Source organism: Dendrobates tinctorius, unplaced genomic scaffold (genome assembly GCF_039654945.1).
Source record: "Dendrobates tinctorius isolate UK_male_01 unplaced genomic scaffold, ASM3965494v1 ptg000043l, whole genome shotgun sequence".
In the NCBI taxonomy this organism is placed as follows: Eukaryota; Metazoa; Chordata; class Amphibia; order Anura; family Dendrobatidae; genus Dendrobates; species Dendrobates tinctorius.
In genome coordinates this window covers 17,544,596-17,561,077 of record NW_027361711.1, presented here as the reverse complement: position 1 = coordinate 17,561,077, position 16,482 = coordinate 17,544,596, and positions in this window count along the sequence as shown.

The following is a 16,482-nucleotide window of genomic DNA, read 5'->3' as shown; positions in this document are numbered from 1 at the left end:
TGCCTTACGGGAAAAGTTCCCCAATAAGCCACTTTCCTGGTTGGAATATTACCAGTTGGGATCGTTTATACGGGGACGATTGGTTGACCGTACCTCTCGTCCTCCCATGACGCGGCTGGAAGCTCTCTTACAAATGCAGGACCCTCCCTCACACCTGATTTCCTTTTTATATAAGGAACTTCATTTGGGGGACTCGGAAGGGGTTCCAAGTTACATCTGCGCATGGGAGGAGGAGATGGGTTGCAAATTTTCGACGGAAGACCTTGACAAAGCCTTTCTTTTTACACATAAAATGTCTCCGGCCGGGGGAGCTCAGGAGAAAAATTATAAGATACTGACTAGGTGGTATCTGTCTCCCGTTAGATTGAAGTCCATCTTCGCAACAGTGGATGATATATGCTGGCGCTGTACAATGGAGAGGGGCACGCTATACCATATATGGTGGCAATGCCCTGCTATACGACCCTTCTGGGAAGGGGTGTTTCGGGCCTACCAGGAGATCTCTGGAAAATGTGTCCTTCCCTCCCCACAAATTGCCATTTTGTCAATTCTCCCGGGTTCCATATCCACACAAAAGAAGAGCCTTCTCCGGTTTTGCATTACTGCAGCAAGGATGGTGATCCCACGCCACTGGCGTACGACGACAAAGCCAACTATAGCAGAGCGGTTATCAGAATTTATAGACATCTTTCGCATGGAGGAGTTGATGGCTGAATTGGAGGGAGATAATTCCCGTTTGATTCGAACATGGCAGCCCTGGATCGTGTTCAGGGAGACGCCTGGACTACTCCGACTGATGGAAAACGCTTCTTAGAGGCCGGCTCGGAGGTCTGAAACCCATCCCCCTGTCCCCCCCCCCTTTTTTTTTTTTTCCCTCTGCCTCTCTCCCCTTTCTCTTTCTGTCTATACCTTTTGTGAGTTTTCTTTCTCTCTCTGATTCCTCTCTCTCTTAGGTATTTGCAATACACCTTCACAGGTTATGGGCAAATTGTTGTCGAACACGAACTACTGCTGCTGTGATACAGTAGGGCTTGGTGTATATCCGCGTAAAAACTTGCATCTTGTACTTTTGTCCTGTATGTTATATGTTAAATTCTTTTTCAATAAAAATAGATTCAACATAAAAGAGTGGGAAGAGTGAGAGTTAGGGAGGAGTTGGTTGGTTAGTTAGAGAGAGAAGAGAGAAGATGGGTGTCTGAAGGACGTGCTGCAGCAGGTCCCAGTGATCTGGGCTGCTGGCACGAGAAAGACAGAGAAAGAGATTGATAAGATTGATAACCTAACCTTCCATAAGAGAGATAGAACAGATCGGAACGAAGGAGAATAGAAGGACAGTGGGAAGCTGGTTGAAGAAAGATAGAGAACCCTTCCAGTCCAGAGAGCGCAAAGGCCGGGGCCCGGTCCCCGAGGTTGATTGGATCTTTATGTCCGGCAACAGACACCGGAGGAGTAGTGATCCGCTAACACCTTGCTCCCATCATAGACTTGGGACACAACAGCAACTGAATAGAGAGCCGGGACGCAGTGAGGAGTCCCTGAAGCAGGCTACAGCTGTCTGTCATACAAGTAAAGACTAGGAACACCTAGAGAGAGGCATTCCAGGGTAACTAAGTACTGGAGTGCTTCGCACCTAAAGGCGCATTGGAGGAGTCGTTCAGTAAGGTACGTGTTGGCGGAGTGTGGAATGGAGAATCCTATCCTGCCTGGAGGTTGGCTGGAGCCCTGACCTGGAGAACACAGTACGGAGGCAGGCAGTGGAGTGAACTGCAAACAGTGAGTAAAGCTTTGGAACCACATACTCGGGTGTCCTCCAGTTATTCCCACACCACTACACCTGGGTACCAGCCTCCATACCATTCTGCGCCTCTCCTCATCCATTGCACCTACACTGCCCTTGGACTACAGCTCCACCTGTGGGGAGCTACACCATCTTTGCTGCACCACACCATCAGTCCCAGCGGATCTGCATGCAGCGTTGGCTCAACATCTTACTTGCCAAACACCACGGGTGGCGTCACAAACTATTCTAATAAACTTTAACACCATTAACTTCACCGCCATTGATATTGGGCACCCAGGGCCACGGACCGGGTCACTGCTGCTGTGACACATTCCCACCTTGACACCGGCCCGGTACCGAGTACCCCGCTGCCCTGGGTGTGCGAGGGCGACCAAAGGGCACAACAGCAATACACTGCTACATCCCCTGCGCCAGACACTACATCACCTAAGTGTCTCCACATCTACACCACCCTGGGACAACAGCCCTGCCTGTGGAGGGCTATACCATCATTGCTGCACCACACCATCTGTCCTGGAGGATCTGCATGCAGCGTCGGCTTAGCACCTCCCTTGCTGAACACCACAGGTGGCGTCACGGACTATTCATCTAACTACATTTCACTATTCACATCTTCCTATTACTTGGGCGCCCAGGGCCACGGTCTGGGTCACCACTGCTGTGACACGTCCCACTGACACCGGTCCGGTACCGAGTACCCCACGGCCCTGGGAGGGTGACACACTCCCATATCTCTCTAGTAAGCTTGATTCTGCTCCCATAGCTCTGTAGTAGTCTCGGTTCTGCTCCTATAGCTCTGTATTAAGCTTGGTTCTGCTCCCTTATCTTTGTAGTAAGATCGGTTCTGCTCCCATAACTCAGTTCCCTTATCTACGTAGTAATAACATAGTAACATAGTTTTGAAGGCTGAAGGAAGAACTTATGTCCATCTAGTTCAGCCTACTTTTAGTGCAGCTGTTCTGCATTGTTGATCCTGGGGAAGGCAAAAAACCCACAGAGTAGAAGCCAATTTTCTCCATAGGGAAAAAATTCCTTCCCCTAAGCTGGGTCAATCATCTACCTATAATATTATGTTATTCATAACCTTCTATACTGTTACTCACAAGAAAAGCATCCATTCCTTTCTTAAATTCATTCAGTGAGTTGGCCATCACCACTTCCTCAGGAAGAGAATTCCAGAGCCTCACTGCTCTTACCATGAAGAACCCTCTTCTATGCTGGTGCAGAAATTGTCTTTCCTCCAAACGAAGAGCATGCCCCCTTGTTCTTGTCACAGTCCTTGGTACAAACAGTTCATTGGAGAGATCTCTGTATTGCCCTCTGATATACTTGTACATATATGTTAGGTCTTCCCTAAGTCTTCTCTTTTCTAGAGTAAATAGACTTAATTTTGATAACCTTTCTTTGTATTGTAGTGAACCAACTCCATTTATCATTTTAGTAGCCCGCCTTTGAACCCTTTCAAGTTCAGTAATGTCTTTCTTGAGCACCGGCGTCCAAAATTGCACACAATACTCCAAGTGTGGTCTGACGAGTGATTTGTATAGAGGGAGAATTATGTTTTCATCTCGTGTCCCCAGACCTCTTCTAATGCATCCCATGACCCTATTTGCTTTGCTGGCAGCTGCCTGACACTGGGCACTCCAATTTAGCTTCTTATTGACTAAGATGCCTAAGTCTTTTTCCATGTCTGATTTCCCCAGCAGTTTCCCATTTAGTAAACAATTATAGCATCTGTTTCTCCTTCCCATGTGCATAACCTTACACTTATCTGTGTTAAACCTCATTTGCCATTTTTCAGCTCAATTCTCCAATTTACTCAAATCTGTCTGTAGCTGCAAACTGTCCTCCTTTGTGTTAACTACCTTACATAGTTTTGTATTATCTGTAAATACTGATATTTTACTGTGTAAGCCATCCACTAGGTCATTAATAAATATATTAAATAGTAGGGGGCCCAATATAGAACCCTGTGGTACCCCACTAGTAACCCTGGCCCAATCTGAGTATGCCCCATTAATAATCACTCTTTGTTTTCTATCACTAAGCCAGCCAACTTAATCTTGGTTCCATTTGTGTCTATGTAGTCAGCTTGCTTATAATAATATTGCTTATTATAATATGTATTCGCTGTGTAGTGGTGATGGTAGTGGACATTGTGTAGCCATATTTTAAAGTAGCATGTTGATAATATTGGTCTTTGCATTGTGTATTTTTGGTTAGCAACATTGGTATACTGTAATTATGTATGTATAGATGATATTTTAAATGGCTTAGGGGAGTTATATGGGGAAATATGCACTTTGGGGCTTGGGCCCCTGATCTTATAGGACTCTAGCAATGCTCCTGGCTTATAGTATGTGGTGTGTATGTGGTGTATATAGTATGTTGTGTGTGTGTATATAATATGCTATGCATTATTTTTCAATTGGCTAACATGGTACCAAACCCCTTTTTTTCTTTTATATAATACTAGCTGAAGAGGCCGGCGCTGCCCGGGCATAGTAACTAACTGTGGTTAGTTATAGCAAATTATAATTATCCTCCATCCCATAGTCCTGTGCCCATATACTCATCATACAAATCCACGATCCTATAGGCCCGTGCCCATATGCCCATCATACATATCCTCCATCCCATAGTTGAGTGCCCATATACCCATCACACATCCTCCATCCCATAGTCCCATGCCTATATACCCATCACACAACCTCCATCCCATAGTCCCATGCCCATATACCCATCATACATATTCACCATCCCATAGTCGAGTGCCCATAAACCCATCACACATCCTTCATATCATAGTCCCATGCCCATATACCCATCATACATATCCTCCATCCCATAGTCCCGTGCTCATATACCCATCATACATATCCTCCATCCCATAGTCCCGTGCCCATATACCCGTCATACATATCCTCCATCCCATAGTCCAGTGCCCATATACCAATCACACATCCTCCATCCCATAGTCCTGTGCCCATATACCTGTCATACATATCCTCCATCCCATAGTCCAGTGCCCATATACCCATCACACATCCTCCATCCCATAGTCAACCATTATGACATCATAATGAGCGGCGGGGCTTGCAACCTATGATGACATCAGCGTCGCCATGGCAACCATTATGACATCATAATGAGGGGCGGGGCTTGATACACACACACACTTTTTCCCCATTATGTAGATAGGGGCAAAATTGTTTGGTGAATTGGAACGCGTGGGGCTAAAATTTTGCCTCACAACATAGCCTAGGACACTCTCGGGGTCCAGACGTGTGACTGTGCCAAATTTTGTGGCTGTAGCTGCGACGGTGCGGATGCCAATCCCGGACATACACACATGCATACATACATACATACATACACACACTTGAGCTTTATATATTAGATGTGGCTTGTGTATGTACTGTATGTGGAGTGTGTATAGTATGTGGTGTGTATACATAGTATGTGGCTTGTGTATGTGTAGTATGAGGTGGCTATGTGGCATGTATATAGTATGTGGCTTGTGTGTATATACAGTAATATGTGGTGTGTACATAGTATGTGGTGTGTGTATATAAAATGTGGCTTGTGTATATTGTATGTGGTGTGTGTATGTTATATGTGACTTGTTTGTGTATATAGTATGTGGTGTGTGTATAATATGTGGTGTGTATATAGTATATGATGCATGTGTATAGTATGTGGCTTGTGTGTGTATAGTATGTGGCTTGTGTGTATATAGTATGTGGTGTGTGTATATAGTATGGTGTGAGTATATAATGTGTGGCTTGTGTGTGTATTTATGGTATGTTGTGTGTGTATATAGTATGTTGTGTGTATGTTATATGTGGCTTGTATGTGTGTATATAGTATGTGGTGTGTGTATAATATGTGGTGTGTATATAGTATATGGTGTGTGTGTGTATAGTATGTGGCTTGTGTGTATATAGTATGTGGTGTGTGTATATAGTATGGTGTGAGTATATAATGTGTGGCTTGTGTGTATATATATGGTATGTTGTGTGTATATAGTACGTTGTATGTATGTTATATGTGGCTTGTATGTGTGTATATAGTATATGATGTGTATATAGTATATGATGTGTGTATAGTATGTGGCTTGTGTGTATATAGTATGTGGTGTGTGTATATAGTATGGTGTGAGTATATAATGTGTGGCTTGTGTGTGTATATATGGTATGTTGTGTGTATATAGTATGTTGTGCGTATGTTATATGTGGCTTATATGTGTGTATATAGTATGTGGTGTGTGTATATAGTATATGGTGTGTGTATATTGTATGTGGCTTGTGTGTGCAAATAGTATGTGGTGTGCTATAACATATGACGCTGCACAGTGTCCTTACAGGACCACCTGTATAACCGTGGCTCTGGAATACCCTGTGACATATTTGAGAAAGATTCATTGAATCAATACATGAATACATGACTTATACCTATGGAAATAAATACAAATCATCCATTTTGCTTGAACTGAATTGAGTGTGCAGTGAATATTTCCAGGATAGAGGAGCAGCACCATGCCAAGGAGCAGTGAGGGACCTGCAGCTGCTAAGGGCGGACAGAGCCCTGACTTCAACCCCATCCAACACATTTGGGATGAACAAGAATGGAGATTGCTAGCCAGGACCACCCATCCAGCATCAGTGTCTACTGTCACAAATGCGATCCTGATTTAAGGGGCAAAAATCCCCACAGACACCTCCAAAATCTTGGAGAAAAAGACAACCGCCACATTAATGCCTATGAATTTAGAGTAACATGTTATAAAATTCCGTATCCCTACACTTATGTCCATATGTATAATAACAATATAAGAAAAAAATTGGACTATACTCTTCTTTATACATGTGTTCATGTGTGTGCGGAGTGGGGGGGCGCAGGGGTGCTGTTTTCTATAATTTGCTGTATCACATTATTTACATATATCTATAAATCCTCCAATACTTTATTATACAGGATTATACTGGATCTGATTGTCTCCTGCAGACATTCTAGAATGTTGTGACATCACAGGATCGGCGCTATTGTCAGCCGCTCTATTGGAACTCCTTTGAGGGTTGCAGTTGTGGATGAGAGTGAGTATGCGCGTCTTATGCTCCTGCCCTGCCCTTATTATTCCCCATTTCCTAGATATACAAATTTCTGATTTCTTGTGATAAGCTTCCCCTATTTCCCAATTCTCATGTCCCATACATTTTTAGAAAGAAAACCTTATATTTGTTAATTAGTTACAGTAATATTTACTGTTGATAAAGTTGGCATTTGAGATTAGGCTATTTATATGGAAACTTCTCTATTTGTCCTATTCAGGATTGTGCGATTGGTTCTAGAAGAATGTGGAGCACAAACGAGAGACCGATCTATGTAAGTTCCAAATAAGAAAAGCCGTGGAATTCAGAATAGTGATAGTAATGCTGTCTCTATACGTGTATGTAATAATGAATTTCTGTTGTCTGATGTCCGTTCTTTATACACTTTCTTTTTTTGCATGGTATCCTGATGTATTAATAATATTTTGAGGTAGTTATGATTATTTGATTGCTGTTATGTATTTTTTTGTGGAGTTGTAGCAACCAAAAACCTGCAACGTTGGCATTTTGATTCTTTTTTATGCTTTACAGTTTCTACAGATTAGGTCAGTTAATTTTATATTTTCATAGGTCAGACTTTTCTGAACAGATTGATACCAAATATGTGTTTTTCTTTTATTTTTCCCTTTCTTTAATATTAACTGGAGGAAAGGGGGTTGATTTGAATTTTTATCTTTTCACATTTTTAAAAACTTTTTTCTTTCATGGGTAGAGATGAGTGGACCCCTGGTTGTTTGGGTCCAGCGGGTTCGGCCGAACTGTTAAAAAACCCGGACCCCATTCACTTGAATGGGGAGCCCGAATATCCAGTGTCTGCCATGCACTACCACTACAAATGACAGCGTGAACCCACCGCTGAGATCGGCGGTACAAAGTTTACCTCCAGTCACTGGTGTCGGCTGATGAGACATCTGCTCCCATCAACCGATGCCAGCTGCTGCTAATAACATTGAGAGCAGGTGATGACTCATGCTCTCTAAATAAATAATTAAAAAAACAATGTGTGGCTTCCCCTGTATTTTTGATAACCTGCCAGGCAAAACTGACAGCTTGGGGCCCCAATGCTCAGCTGTCAGCTTCAGCAAGGCTGGGTATCAAGTATAGAGGGGTTCTCAGGGCTGGAAGGAAGACTGAGATCAGCTGCAGCCCGGACTTCCTCTTCATGTTCAATCGGTACGAAGGTGGGGACAATGATGCCAGCGCTGATTGGGCGCCGAGCACCACGTGTCACAACACGGCACCAGAGCTCTGGGGACCGCAAGTGCTGACACTGCTGGAACAGCACCAGCATGGGAGGGGAGTCTAAGCTTTATTATTTTATTGGGACCAAACATTTAGTTCAAGAAGGAATTGTCCAAGTAGTGGACAACTCTTTTAAAGAGTTAAATCTTTGTAGCATAATAATAATAACGTTTACTTATATATAGCGCTAGCATATTGTGCAGTGCTTTGCATACATTATCATCGCTGTCCCCAATGGAGCACACAATCTACTTTCCCTATCAGTATGGGGAGAACATACAAACTCCTTGCAGATATTGTCCTTGGTGGGATTTGAACCCCAGCGCTGCAAGGCTGCAGTGCCATGAAACACACACAACTCTTTGTTACATTAAGGCAGATGTAGTAATGCTGCGATGCCAGTTTACCCCCATTTTTAAACCCAATAAATATGTACAGAATGGACGCAGCTCCAGAGATTCCTAATACACAACTAATGTATAAATATATTCCACATATCTTATAGTTGTCAGCCGATGCCGGGTCACATAGCAGGCGTGCTGTTTATGGACTGTATGAATGCTGCATGGGGCACGGACTGGCGCTCTGCTCATAGATTTATTAATACTAGCGCAGTCTATCTTGTGTGATAATGTCACATTCATTGTCTAGTGTAATGGGTGTAATGGAAGCCTATGAGTATGTGATGTACAGGACAATGTAAGAAGATGAAAGATTTCATAGACTTTTTACTCTTCTCTGTTTTACTTTTACAGCCTGCAGTGATTGACATCCCATGTAAGTATCACATTCTTCTCACATGCATTTATAGCATTTATGCCTGGCCGTGTCCCCCAGCGCCCTGCTCCGGTCTGTGCAGTGTGGGGCTGAGGTTTTCTACAGCAGGCGCGATCTATTGCTGCCTGCCTATCGCGCCTGCTGAGCCGAGTCTCAGGCTGAATGGTGGAACAAGAAGCTGATGGTAAAATTATGATGATGGGGAAACAAAGCCAATACTCCCCAGGACTCACGGGTCGTGTGGCCCCCCGCTATTGATGTGACGCCCCTGCACTCCAGTAGGGACTGTATAGCCGAAACCTGGATGCTAGATCAGATATTGTGTAAGGAAGTCTCTGTACAATCACGTTGTAAAGGAAGGGCTCAGTCACATGTGTGTCTATGTGCCAGGGGTGCTGCCAGTATTTTTCACTGGCCCTTATATTCCATGGAGCTGGTAACATGTCAGCTGTGGGGCGAATTGTGGATCACACTCACCCACTGACTGACTACTAGGAGAAACTTGGGAAACTTCCATCAGGTTTTTGTTTTCTTTTTGCATACAATAGAAAAGGATGAGATACTGATGGTAAAAAAATGGACACATGGACTAAAAGTAGATGAAAATTGGAAGCAGCGCACTGATGAAAATTAGTTTGGGTTTGTGCAGATGAGAAAAACAAAGACGTGTGAATACGACCCAAAAATAAGTCGTCCGCTGCAACTGTTATTAAATACTTCAATAAATCTAATTGTAAACTGTTGTTTCTTTTTCAGCTGAAGGTGTAAATCGCAGGTAAGAGTCTTTCTCATCATTGTACAGTGTGTGGGGCGCATGCGCCACCTCGGCTCCATCCTACAGGGGCATCTCAGGGCTGGAGGGTCCGGGGAACGCACCCCCAGCAAACAGCAGCTTATTCCCTATACTGTGGATTGGGGATAAATAAGTGGGAACATCTATTTTAACGGTTCCCATCAATTACTAGTGTTACCATACCTTCTAGTTAACCCTTACCTAATCTATGCATTGATGTATTTCCTTGTACTATTGGATGGACTTCACAGGATTCCATAAATTTACAACACTGAAGATAAAATATATAGAAAAGATCACAATTTTGTAAGTGATAAAATGTAACGCTCTAATACAAACCAACCTTCTGGATTCCATAATGATGGCGCTGTCTCCTTATCTCTGATGACGGAGTCATTATATTCTGGGAGGGATGTTCCCCTGTAGATCCTGTCTGCACACAATATCTGTCTACACAGAGAGCCGCCATGTTTTGGGCACCGCTCATGGATCGTATCTTACAGCACAAAGATGCCACAACACAGGGATTATTACTTCACTTGCTCAATGGTAGGAGGAGAAAACACAGGAGCCATTATGGTAGTATGGCTTCTTAGAAAGGAAGGACGTACACCTTCTCTAGGGATCTGTATTCAGAGCTCATCTGACAGTTTCCCCAATGAACAGTGTATAGTTAGAAAATCACCACTAAATTAAATTCATTATGTTTGGAATAATCATCTATTGTAAATTTAAAAAGGGAAATAATAAAGACAAGAAAGGCCATGGGATCTTTTTCTGCCAATAATCTTCTAGTTCTCTCAGTATCCCCGTACAGAAACATCCTCTATTGGCAGCTGCTGCCAGACAGAATTTGAGGATTTCAAGAGAAACTATCACCAGGATTTTGCTGCCGCATCTAAAAGCAACAATTTCAGCAATGTTTCTCATTACTGGGCTGCTTACAATTTTGATAAAATTATTTTATCTGCTGCAGATCTAGCAGTGCTCTGAATGTTGAGCCCTGTATAACTCCGCCCACACCACTGATCGGCAGCTCAATTTACACTGTGCATAGGCAAAAGACTGCCAATCAGGGGTGGGTGCAGAGCTCATAAATAAGGAGGAGTACATGGCAGCAGGTTTACTAGTCCTCTAGAGATAATCTTCTGCTGATAAAAGCGTGATTTTATCAAAGCTACAGCAAACAGCTCCATGATTATGGATGCGCATTCACCAGAGACGTGTCGATGTCACATATCATGTAACTTGCGTCGCTGATTCTATTTTATCCTCTAATGAGCACTTTTGGTGAATAAAGGAAGAAGTTTGTTCACAAGTTCATTGAGATGGATTTTCTCCTGTTTAGGTTACAGCAAACAACCCAACAAGTGACACATCCCTGGAAGCAAGGTTTCCAGCTCTAAGTTATGCTACTCTCAGATTAGGAGGCAAAATCCTGGTGACAAATTCTCTTTAAAGGGAATCTGAAACCAAGTTTTTGCTACATAATCTGAAACTGGTATGATGTAGGGACAGAGAAAATGATTCCAGCAATTTGCCACTTACTGGGCTTCTTGGTGCAGTTTTATTAAAATCCCTGTTTTCTCTGGTACAGATCTATCCGTGCTCTGAATGTTGAGCCCTGTATAACCCCTCCCACACTACTGATTGACAGCTTTCTAGGTAAATTATACTTTGCCAGAAAGCTGCTAATCATCGGTGGGGACGGAGTTATACAGAGCAGAAGGACTACATGACATGAGGAAAGTAGTCCTCTAATGATAATATCCTGCTAATAAAACAATAATTTTATTGAAACTACAGCAAGCAGCCCAGTAGGTGACAACTTGCCGGAATCAGGATCTTTGCCCCTACACAATGCTGTTCTCAGATTAAACAGCAGAAACCTGCTGACAGATTTTTTGTATCTCTGGAATGTAGTCAATGTAAAATGTTGGTAAAGAAAGTACCTAGAATGGAGGGAGGAGGGGAGGAATGAAGCCACATTTGTCATGATCACTAATGGTATTGAATATCCTAACAATTAATGGTATTTGTACCTTTCAATATGAGATATATATGTTCCATGTACCATAGGGAGCAGACCATACAGTGGCCGGAAGAAGAAGTTAGCACGGAGATCATGGAGATGGAGATAGTACATCTGACTCTGTAAGTGCTGAGATTTATTGAGCTAATAACAGTAAACCTCACAGATTGCACAGTGATATATAGAATTACTGCCTCCCACTGTGGACTATGACTTACTGGGGGCTTAGTTACACTTTACACTAAGTTACAGGGAAACTATCATAACTTGACTGGGTAGAACAATAGTGACCAGCAAGATTCAATGAAAACCCCCTACTTTACAGGGGGCTAACCACCGCTCCATGTAGGTGACTGAGGCAGTGCTGCCCCCAATACAGACATGGCTGAGATCACTGTGGTACCTGGAATAATAGAGAGGATGCGGCACTGACCAGCACTGTGGGCTCTCCACTCTCAGGATCTGTGGGAGGACGAATGGTAGTCGGACCCCCACCGGGTCAGAGAGTGGAGCTGCGCTTGCGCAGTATGTTTCTTACATGCGCTTGCACATTGTTCATCGGCAATCTACACATGCGCCGTGACGATAGATGTATATACACACACATATATATAGATATACATAATATGAGTGTGTATATATATATGTATATACATATATAGAGAGAGAAATATATATATATACCTTATTATGTATGTATATATTGACAGCTCAATTATTACATATAAATAAATGAGTATACAGTTGAAACCAGAAGTTTACATACACTATATACAAAGGCACATATACATGTTTTTCTCAATATCTAACATGAAATCAGAATAGACTTTTCCTATTTTAGGTCAATTAGAATTACACTAATTATTAATATTTGCCAAATGTCAAAATAATGAGAGACAGAGAGAATGCTTTAAAGGGAACCTGTCAGCAGAATTGTGCTGAGTAACCTACACACACTGTCAGGTTGGTGCTGTTACACTTAATAAAATTATACCTTGGTTGATGAAATCCGTCTTGTACTTTTTTAATCCTTATTTTTAGTTTTGTGTTTATGATATGCTTCTGCTCTAAGATGGGGTTGGTGTTTATGGTGCTCTGATAGGTATTCATAATGCAGACTGCTGACAGGTCACTGATCCCTCACTGACCTGCCCCCTAGTTTGCATAATGAATATACTAATGTGTGTATTTGAAAAAAAATGTTACTTCATCAAAAAGGCGGTGCCTCCAGCATCTGCACATTATCACTTGTCAGTTAGTGCCTACTATATTGTGGTGTTGAAAAGAAAAAAAAAATCACCATCAAAACGGCACCGTCGGCTGCGCCTGTGCATTTACATCTATCGTGTACCAATAGATACTACTGTAAAAGAGTCGCCTCCTGCGCCATTTTGTTGTAGTGTAAAATTTTTTGGCTGTAGCAACAAGGGGTGGGCGGAGGTGTTTGCGCAGTACTATCTATCGGTATGCGATAGATGCCAATGTGCAGGCGCAGCCAGCGGCGTCATTTTGATGGTGAATTTTTTTTTTCAACACAGCAAAATAATAGGCACTAACTGACAAGTGCACAGGCCCCGTAGACACCGCCATTTTGATGAAGTGACATGTCTTTTTAAATATACACATTAATATATTCACTATGCAAACTAGACGGCAAAAAGAAGCACAAGATGGATTTCATCAACCAAGGCATCATTTTATTAAGTATAAGGCCGGGGTCACACTGGCGAGGAATACGGACGAGTGAGAGGCGTTAAAAGCACGCATTACACATGGACAAATTGTTCTCTATGGGTTTCCTCTCAACAGCCGTATATTTCTCAGGCGTATTCTACGGTCCGTGCCAATCGCAGCATGCTGCGATTGTCAGCGTACTACTCCCGTAATATGCCAATGCAAGTCTATGGGTGCGCAAAAAAAAAAGGATTACACACGGACCACACATGTGACTTGCGAGAAATACGCACCCGGTGTCTTTTATAAAAGCCGGCAATTCAGTGCGCTATACAGTAAACTCACAATGACAGGTTTAATAAAGAAATGAAAGAATAGATATATACACATAGTATACATATATATATATATATATATACACATACATACATACATGTCATTGTGACAAACATATATATATATAATTTATATTTCACAGAGTTCTTCATAGCAGAATAGCCGCTAATTAAATTGGCGGCTTCTATCAAATCATTCCCCAACCCGACATGAAATGACATATGGTTTACATTCAGTAAAGCATTTCGTTTCATGTTTTTTTATATGTCCCTGACTAATAATTAGATGAGGGTTTGTGTGCAAAATTTGGGAGTTCTAGTTGTTATTTTAAGGGGTTAATTCATTGTTAAAAAATGCGTGGGCTTCCCATTACCCTATAGTGGTGGCGAGTGGTTTAATCTAACAAAGGGTTAATGTCACCATTGTAAGGTGAGATTAACCCATTCGCCACCGCTACAGGGCAAAGGGAAGCCCACACATTTTTTAAGAACAAATTAACCCCTTTAAATAACAACTACAACTCCCAAATTTTGCACACAAACCCTCATCTAATTATTAGTCTGGGACATATTAAAAAACTTGAAATGAAATGCTTTACTGAATGTAAACCATGTGTCATTTCATGTCGGGTTGGGGAATGATTTGATAGAAGCCGGTAATTTAATTAGCGGCTATTCTGCTATGAAGAACTTTGTGAAATATAAATATATATACATATATGTTTGTCTCAATGACTTGTGTGTATATATATATATATATATATATATATATATATATATGCGCATGCTATGTGTCTATATCTATAATTTCGTTTCTGTTAGAAACTCTGTCATAGGGCTCCATTATAAGTCCATTTTGCAAGGCGGCGAGAAAATCTCGCCATACGGATTGCATACGGATGCCATACGGATTACATACGGATGCAGACATGCGCTACGCAACCACACCTTGCTTACGGATGACATACGGAGCACTATTTAGGGGTCATTCATCGGTATTACGCATGTAAACTATGGACCGTATTTTGCATCGGTTAGTGTGACCCCGGCCTAATGGTGCAGACCTGACACTGTCTGTAGGTTACTGAGCACAATCCTGCTGACAGGTTACCTTTAAGGCATTTTTATTGCTTACTGCAAAGTCAAAAGTTTATATACATTTAATTAGTATTTGGTACCATTGCCCTTAAACTGAATGACTTAGCTCAAATATTTGGGATATCGTTCCACAAGCTTCTCACAATAGTTGGTTGGAATTTGGGCCCATTCCTCCTGATAAAACTAGTTTAACTGATCCAGGTTTGTAAGTGGCCTTGCTCACACAGTGCTATGAATATGTGCACTAATCCCTGCCTAATGTACAGTATATATGTTCCGTACTATTTCGTGCCTATTGCATACATTCTCTGTACTATTCCCTGCTTAGTGCATATATTCTCCACACTATTGTCTGCCTGGTGCATATATTCTCCACACTATTCCCTGCCTATTGAATATGTTCTTTGCACTATTCCCCGCTTAGTGCATATATTTTCCTCACTATTCCCTGCCTAGAGCATATTTTATCTGCACTAATCCCTGCCTAGTGCATATATTCTCTGCACTATTACCTGCCAAGTGCATATATTCTCTGCATTAATCCCTGCCTAGAGCATATATTCTCAGCACTCTTTCCTACCTAGTGCACATATTCTCCACACTATTCCCTGCCTAGTGCATATATTCTCTGCACTATTCCCTGCTTAGTGTATATATTCTCCTCACTATTCCCTGCCTAGAGCATATATTCTCTGCACTAATCCCTGCCTAGTGCATATATTCACTGCACTCTTTCCTGCCTAGTGCACATATTCTCCACACTATTACCTGCCTAGTGCATATATTCTCTGCACTAATCCCTGCCTGGTGCACATATTCTCCACACGATTTCCTGCCTAGTGCATATATTCTCCACACTATTCCCTGCCTAGTGCATATATTCTCTGCACTAATCCCTGTGTAGTGCACATATTCTCCACACTATTCCCTGCCTAGTGCATATATTCTCATCACTTTTCCCTGCCTAGTGCATATGTTATCTGCGCTAATCCCTGCCAGTCAGGGTACAGCTTGTATAAGAGTGTCAATTTGGTGTGGCCTGTAAATAACTTCACACACAGCCATTAATGTGTAAACTGCTGGTAACAATAGTGAGTACACCTCTAAGTGAAAATGGCCAAATTGTGCCCAAAGTGTCAATATTTTGTGTGGCCACCATTATTTTCAAGCATTGCCTTTACTCTCTTGGGCATGGAGTTCACTAGAACTTCACAGATTGTCACTGGAATCCTTTTCCACTCCTCCATGACAACATAATGGAGCTGGTGGATGTTGAAGACCTTGCACTCCTCCACCTTTGTTTGAAGTTCAGTAGGGTTTTGGTCTGGTGACATGCTTGGCCAGTCCAGCTCCTTTACCCTCAGTTTCTTTAGCAAGGCAGTGGTCATGTTAGAGGTGTGTTTTGGGTAATTATCATGTTGAAATACTGCCCCGCGGCCCAGTTTCTGAAGAGAGGGGATCATGTACTGTGAAATACTGAAGCAGACCATGTTGGCATCCATGGTTCCCTCAGATGGCAGCACTCATGCAGCCCCAAACCATGACACTCCCACCATCATGCTTGACTGTAGGTCTTTGTACTCCTCACCTGGTTGCTGCCACGCACTTGACACCATCTG